Below are 8,205 nucleotides of genomic sequence, written 5' to 3' on the forward strand. Positions count from 1 at the left end.
CTGGCGAGCCCTTGTCCAGCCAGCCTGTCATCTCAGCCATCATTCAGGCCCCCTCAGAGCCAGACCAGCTGGTTTCAAAGCAGCCTTGGCACTGCGCTACCCAAGGGCTCCCACGCTCCGGACTGAGTGGGAGCATCAGCCTTCACAGACCAGTTTGAGAAGGTCCTCGGCTGACACGAAGAGACCAGAGCAAAGCCCCGTGCCTCCCCTTGAGGCTTTGTCACCCTTCCACACGGAGGGACAGGCTCTCTCCCCGCTCTGTCAGCATATGCCAAGGCCCCGCCACTCGTTTCTCCAGGCTAGCGCGGGCAGAGCAGCCCAATTCGTTGTGACAGAGCAGTTAAATAAGTGGCACAGATTTCACATGTCAGCCCTCGCCTGCCTAATCCCAGAGCTATCCCATAGCAAGTGACTGGTGAGGAGCTTCAGCAGCGTGCACAGGCAGTACTTTGTACGCTTCAGAGCATGTGCTGCTAAACTAAGTGTTGTGCTGCTCTGTTTTGCACTGCCTGCATCCAAACCCGAAGGACTTCACATGCATGCAAACCTGGAGACAGGCTAAAACAAGCTTCCCCAAGTGTGGTCTTCTTCAAAAGCTTAAATATATTTGTGTACACTGATCTTCATATCTGTCAGGGGTAATTACATTTCCGTTTTCCACAGTAATGTAGCTGGATGATTTTTTTTTTTTTTTTTAATAAAAGGAAAAACCTATCTTCTTCATTGTCATGCCTTAGCCCTGCTTTCTGGAGTAGTTATGAAAAGAAAATTGTCAGCAGAGTTTCCTTAGCATTTGAGCTGGGGAAAGTATCAGGGCTTCAGTAGTTTGGTAAATATTTTTATTTAGCTGACTCCTGCTGTTGTGGTATTTTTCAGGCCCTGAAGGTACTGGTAAATCTTAAGAACCCTCACAGGTGGTGAGGGGTGAGGTTAACCAGCCTCACCTGGTGCCTCCACCCACTCCAGCAGGCCTGGGAGCTCATTTAAGCTCAGCCAGGGAAATTTGCTCCTTTTTGTGAGCTGAGCTGGAGGATGCTGGTCTTCAGCTGATGGACCCACTCATCCTGACCACGCACTGATTTCCAGCTTGACCTCCCTGTGATGCAGCCTTATAGCCTGGCCTCTATCTGCCTCCTCCTCTCACTCAGGTACTGGAAAAAGGAGCTGTGACTCATGGGGGGCCTCCACCCCACCATGGCAATGGGGCTTGAGGCTCCTGCTGGAGTTTCTTCTCTAAGGAAAGTGCAGAGCTCACTGCTCCCCGACAATATCCAGAGGTGTAATAATCCCACTCTGCTCCTGGGAAGGATGAGGTGCTGCTGCCCTCGCTCTGCATGCAGGGGGGTGAAACACAGATCTCATGGGTGTGCCACTGGAGCTGGAGACGTGAGAGGGAAAGAATTAGGAGAAATGACTCATGGCAACTCCCTTGCACCAGTGGTAGTGGTGCAACTGGTTCTGGCTTCTGGATATAGTTAAACCAAACATCTCATGAGTGCCAATGGCTGTGTTGTTTACGGTAAGTGGGATTGGGTAAATAAAGCAACTGCAAAGACTTCCAGTAAAAATGAAAGGTCGGGTTGCATGACAGAGTAGTAAAAGGATTTTTGTGTTGCCAGCGTCTCAAAGCTTCTGCAATGGGCGTTTAGCTACCAGAACAATAGTTCTCACTGCATTACCTCTGCTGAAAGGGCAGACATGAAGGCAGGATGTTTCACACACACATAGCTGATGTGAAAGTAAGTAATGTTTGCTGTCAATGATACTGTAGTATCCATGCTATAAGAACGGATGCTGAACTGTGCTAGGCAAAGCTCAGGAACTGCTAGATCACATTGTTATCAATGGGTAAGTCAAAATAAAGAAGCAGAGAGTAACTTTGCCCTCAGAGCTCACTCCCACCACAAATGATGTGACATGCCAGCATGATCACACCCCCATGAGGCCATGGTTTTCTACCTCTACACTGCTCTTAAAATCATCCATCTGTCCAAAATCTTCTACCAGTCAGTTGCTGAAGTCCCTGAGTATTCCTGTATTCCCTGATGTACTATGTTGAAACCATCCCTTTATTTTTCTTTTACTGGGAGCTGTCAGAGTACACAGAGAGGTACCACTGTGATTTCCCTGCTGTTGGAAAGGGGACTCGGGGCTGGAGAAATGCTTTGCCTCAGTTGGGATGGTTGCTTTTCTTACCAAAGAGGAGTTTGCTGCTGCTTTACATTTACTCTCAGTAAATCCACAAACCACAGTCCTGGCAGTTGAAGGATCAGATTTGTCATTTTTATGTCATGGTATGACATGAAATCCCTGTTTCATGCAGTCACCATGTCCACCTTGAGAACAGATACTTTCAAATTTACTTATAGTAAATTGTATCCTCATTCATCTGTTTTTTCCCTCCTTTATGAGAGGAGGAAAATGCTGCTCTTATAAAGTTACTGAGAAACCTGACTGCTTCTAACATCTCAGCATAGAATATCTAAGAACTGAGGCAAAACATGGCCCAAAGGATGTTTATTTGTGCCTGATGCTAAGGATAGAAAGCCTAGGGGCATCTTTGCATCCTGTGTACCAGGATTATTTGTTTTGCTTCAATAGATTTGGTATTTTTGTGGACATAAACTTTATTATTTTGTGTACTTCCACCAACATTTCAAATCTGATTTACTGGCAGGTATCAACAAATATCATAATTTCACTAAAAAGTGATAAAAACTGCATCCAGGATTTCCTCTCAGATTTTCCTGTGCACATTTCTGATTTTCTTCCTTGTTAATGGATTTAAGAAAGAGTGTCAAGAAAGATCTTGCTATATCATGTGGTTCTAACTCAAAAGGTTCAGAGACATATTAAAAGTTTGTTGTTCTTCAGCTTGGGACTTCCATTTGTTGGATTCTGCTGAAGTCAGAGTTTTTTCCTTAGCAAAAGAACATAAACTCTTATTTTGACAGATGCAAAAGCTTTCTCAGCCTTCAGGCTTTCCTATTGTAAAGTCCAATTGCATTAGGTAAATTAGGAGAGCTAAAAGAAAATAAGTATCACATTTTAAAGAAGTACAAAGCAGAACAAAAGAATAAATTGTTACTTTGCATAAGTTAATATTTAAGGAGCACATCTTAGGCAAGGCAAAGCCAATAATCAACACCAAAGCAGAATCTCCCTTAAACTTTGTAGTGAAGAAATTAACAGAAGCCTTATGCTTTTCTGAAACGTTTGTGTTTTGGTTGTGTTAATATTCTTTCCATGATGGTGTCTACATGAGAACTGGAGATAAAATAAGACAGATGTACTGACCATGGTTACCAAGGGAGCAGTTTCCTTAGCAATGGCAAAGCAGTTGTCAAAGCAGTCAATGTTCCCTCTCTCCCTCACATGACTTGTTTTTACTAGTTTGCATAGCTTGGTTGCACAAACAGCTCATCATCAACCTCTCCCAAATTTCCAGGCAGAGGCAAACAAGGCCTAGGTGGGTCACTCATCAGAGGATCCCAACCTGGTTTCAGTTCAGTTTCTACCTGAACCTCCTCCTCTTCTTTTTCATTTTTCATAAAGCATTTGCCATCTAAAGAACATGAAAGTCATCCAAATGGAAACATAAATACATGGTGCACATTCAGATAAAAAGATATGGAGGTGGGTGAGTAGCATAAAATTGCCACCCGTCCAAAGAACCAGTCCCTTCCTGTTAAAGATGGCAGCTAAAATCACCCCTGTAAATAGGTCTTGTAACTGCTTCCATGGAATGGTTATTATCTGAGAATGGAAGGCAGTGTGATCCCATCTTCCTCACTGAGGCTGAAGAGTGGATTATGCTGCACTATAACACTTACCACTCTCTGTGGGTGCTTCTGGTGGTGGCCATAAGTGTGTGAGGTCCCTGGGCCACATCCAGAATGGCCCAGCTGAGGCCATTACCCAGCAGGCAGCCACCTCCACCCTCTCCCAAAGCACATCAGGCTCCCAGGGACAGCAAGGAGCTGAGATGGACTTATGCTTCTCCATGGTATCAGCTCTAAAAGAATGGTTAATCTCACAAACTACTTGGAAAACCCTGCTATGTGTAGCTCTAGGCACAGTGACCACCAAACCCAAAGTTATTCAACCTGAGTAGAATACCCAAAACATCAAGGCAATGATGAAACTCTTTTCCATTCTGTAATTAAGTTAAGCAGTTCATTTTAATCAAAATTTGATTAAAAGTGTTGTGTCAGTAGCCCAATAATGCAGAGACAGATCTGTGCTGGCTACAAGAGGTGCAGTCTTCTGGTAATTGGTGTTAGGAGACTGTTTTCCTGCCTCTGTTTCCAAACAAAGGCTAAACTGTTTCATATCAAATATATCTGAATTCCTTTATGAAGACATCTCCAGGGTATTCCTAGCTGCAGGCTATCAAGGGACACTTTTAAAGTTATAAATGCTTATATGAAATCTGTATTAATATAACCCAGTACTATCAACTGGAGTGTCACATACAGAGAAAATACTGACTAGACCACTTCTGGGTTAATTCTGGGTTGAAAAATGCCATCTTGATGACATTGTTATGATCTGCTACTTAAAAATGTTTGCTATCAAACAGCACCTGAGAATTTGCCGATAATTCAGTTACTCTGTGTGTATTCTTTTTTCAAACCATGGCTAAAACTCATCCATACTCATTTTCCAACACATCCTTATTTACTGCCTGCAACAAGTATGGATTTTTGTTCAGGCTGACTGGAATTCAATTAGACACTGATAAAGAGAAGGAAAAGTGTGGGGTGTGTGCACACGGAGGAGCTGAGAGCTGCTCCCCCTGCTCACAGCTCGGTGCCATGGGGTAGGTTACAGCTACATCTGTGCTCCTCTGGGGCTTTCACTCCATGACTATAATGCTCATGCTGAGCTGCTCCAGGCAAAGTTAGGGGTTTTCTCGGGCTTTGTTTACAAATACTTTTAGCAGGAATCTGACACCTTAGACAGGAAGGCACAGAGCAAGCTGGGAATGCAGTATCAGGTGGAAGTGTTGCTGGCCTCTGATGTGACTCCTGTGTCCTTCCTTACAGCTCCTGGGCAGGGAGGGGGAGCAGGGAGAGGGTTAGGAGTTAGGACCACTGTGACATCTCTGAATGCTGTAAGCAAAATCTGTCTCTCATCTGCTTTATTAGGAAAGCTGCATGGAAAGGGAGGAAAAAGGCTGTGGCATGTTTCTTAGTTATTTCCTCTATTCCACATCAAGGCAGTTTCAGATTCAGAGAATCTCACAGTCCTTGAACTCAGTAAATCTACACAATCCTTGTGGAAAACAGTATTTTTGTGTCAAAAAACAGAGGGACAAAAGAGGAGGGAAAGGTAAAAGCTACGTAAAATTAAATCATGTTCAAAAATGAGACACTTCTTCATTTAGAGGAAATAGTGGAAGCTCTTTTTTTCTGCTGTTCACAAAATATAAAAGTGTAGCTTGCTTTTAAAAGTTTTTGGGAATAGGGGAAGGAAAGCTCCAGGAGGGAAGAGTGAACGGTGGCAGCCATCCAGCTGATGGAAGAAGGCAGCAACAAGGAAGGATTCAGATTGCTTCTGCAAAGAGGAAGTTTGCCGTTTTACTTATAGGAGGAGCATACCCTGGGGCCAACCACAGCCCTGAGTCATGTCAAAATCCCATAGCATCTATGGCCACACTTCCACCCCATCCCTTTTACCTCAAAGCTCAAAGAGAAGCTAATGGAAAGGTGGAGGTGTGAGTCACCTGTGTGTGCAGTTTTGCCAGGACAGAGCTTGGTCCCCATGTCCCAGCCCTGCCAGTTCCTAATTCAGCAGCCCCTCCACCACCCTGCAGGGACCCCCAATTACCAAAGTGGCAGCTGTGCAGTTCACTTGCCTCTGGTTGAGCTGATATTTTTACCATTACGGTCCCAACCACCTGCTGTGCATTTGATGTAACTTTTCAATTAACATTCCCCGAGGATTTGTAACCTTCCGTGCGCGCTGCAGCCCCAGCCATTCCCACACCCAGCACCCCTGGGCCGTGTAAACCTCCTGCACAAACACATCAGGCACAGCTTTAATGGCACCCACCTCAATCCCTCTGGTTAGAGGCATGTAAACATGCCTGTAAAGGCTGTGCAAGAGAGGCCTAAATGCAAGAGCAAAGTGTTATTGAATGTGACTAGTGCCACTCACACAGACAGGCACAGGATTCCAGCCTGGCAAATGAAGGTGGATATGATAACTGCACCAGGCAGGAGCAGAAGCAAAGCTGTCCTTCTCGATATCAGGGGACCACAAACAGTCCAGGAGCAGAGTAAGTTTTGCTGACAGGTTACATAAGAATAAACAAAACTAAAGCAATAAGAATCAAAAAGAAAAACCAGGCCATTTGCACCACGCTGAGATGGTTTTCAGATCTGACATCTCAGCTGAATGCAACTCATGTTCAATTGCCTGAAGTCTTGCTGGAAATCTTTGCATGGCTCTGTTTTGTGGTGTTTGCTCTTTTACTTGCATCTTTATTTGCAGCTTACAAAAGAAAACTATTTGTTGTTGTTTGGGGGCCCAAGTGCATGAAATATTTGGTAATAGTTAAAACTACCAGGGTTTAAAACTTTGGGCACCTGCCAAAAGGGGTAAAGACCTGTTTCAGAGGGAGTTTCATTTGTGTCCTCACTCCAGAGCTGAGTGCTCATCAAAAAGGTTTGAAAGTGTTTGGGTTTTGCCCTGTGGAGTTCACTGCTGATGTGTCCTTGGGTTAAAAGCTGAGAATGCCAGCATGTCGCAAGAAAAGAATTCAGTGGAAAGAACTGGAAGGAAGAGACGTTCTTAGGTAAATTATTGCCAGAAATGGGATAGATAAACTGAAATGTGAGAATTAAATCACTTAAAAACAGGAAAGGATGCTTGAGCTGCAGGGAGAAAAAAACTGAAAAGGGGAAAATCTTTAACTGAGGTATTGCATCCATGTCTTGAGAGAGTGAATGTGCAGCAACAGAGAGGGGGAAAGGAGATGGGAATAAACTGAGGACAAAAGTGGCAGAAGTCAAGCATGATCTGGAAAGAACAAAATCCACAAAAGCACGTGCTCATTTTAGGGCATTTTATTGGTGTGGGGAAGAGAAATTGCAGAGCAGCTGGCTGTGAAATACCAGTACAACCAAGCAGCTCTGTGAAGGTGGGTCCTGGCACAGTTTGGGGATTGATTCATCAATTTAAAATAAAAATTAAATCAGCCTCATTACTAATGTGAATACAATCCCACAAATTTATTTCAGGGCAATATACTTCGCAGATTTCTGAAATAAGCAATAAGAGCTCAATAAGTAGAAAAGCTGTGTCCTCACTATTGCTTGTGCTAAAGGAACCAGCACAGATTTCCAAACCCATGTCACCAGCCTAGGACAAAGCTGTATTAGCAGCAGCCTACAGTGAGTAATCTTAGAGATAGCAGGAACTCAGTAAAGGCTTTTATTGCCATAGTTAAAAGTACTTGCATGTGATGTAGAGCATTTTTTGGAATGATAGATATTTGTTTATGCTTCTATTTGGCAGAATGGGTTTTTAAGCTAGCTCATAAATAGCAGTTTGCTAAGGACATACCTTAAGAAAATACCGTCTAATTAACTGTGTTAGCTCAAAAATAAAAATTAAAGTCAACTGAAATATTAAGGAGTTCACATTTTCAACGCTTCATCATTTAGCTGTACAGCTCCCATTAACAACAATGGGAATCACGCAGCTAAATCACCTCCCATTGCTTATAAAATGTACCCCTAAGGTATGCAAATCAGCTGCTGTGCCCTTGCTGTAAAGGGACTTGGCTTGGTGGTGGGTTGGGTTGTTGGGTTGGTTTTTTTTTTTCAATTAAAATTCTGTGAGGATTTGTAGCTCTCGTGGCACACGTTCAAGTGCCTGATGTTCCCACGTCTGTCACCTCTAGGGCGCACTGCTGCAGCTCTCCTGCTCTGCCCCAAAATCCTGGGTGCTGCAGGACCTGCTCCATATCCCATCCCAAAATCCTGGGTGCTGCAGGACCTGCTCCATATCCCATCCCAAAATCCTGGGTGCTGCAGGACCTGCTCCGTATCCCATCCCAAATCCTGGGTGCTGCAGGATGGTGGAGCTCTGGTGGAGGCAGGCCTGGAAAACGCTCAGAGAAGAAAGGAGTTTGGGCTCAGTGCTGAGCTAAGGATTTAAGAAGGATCCCCCAGGACTGTTAAGGGCCCTAGAGAT

The 8,205-nt window shown here is 44.2% G+C and overlaps 1 long non-coding RNA gene across 1 annotated transcript in view; it reads left to right on the plus strand.

Annotated features, from left to right (window-relative positions):
• Nucleotides 1-1,072: 1,072 nt before the first annotated feature.
• Nucleotides 1,073-8,205, plus strand: part of LOC117245073 — a 26,299-nt gene continuing 19,166 nt past the window's right edge. The window contains exon 1 of the long non-coding RNA XR_004499267.1: nt 1,073-1,148. This is a non-coding gene — a long non-coding RNA (uncharacterized LOC117245073). The remainder of the gene's footprint in view (nt 1,149-8,205) is intronic.

The sequence above is a fragment of the Parus major genome, chromosome 12 (genome assembly GCF_001522545.3).
Source record: "Parus major isolate Abel chromosome 12, Parus_major1.1, whole genome shotgun sequence".
NCBI lineage: Eukaryota > Metazoa > Chordata > Aves > Passeriformes > Paridae > Parus > Parus major.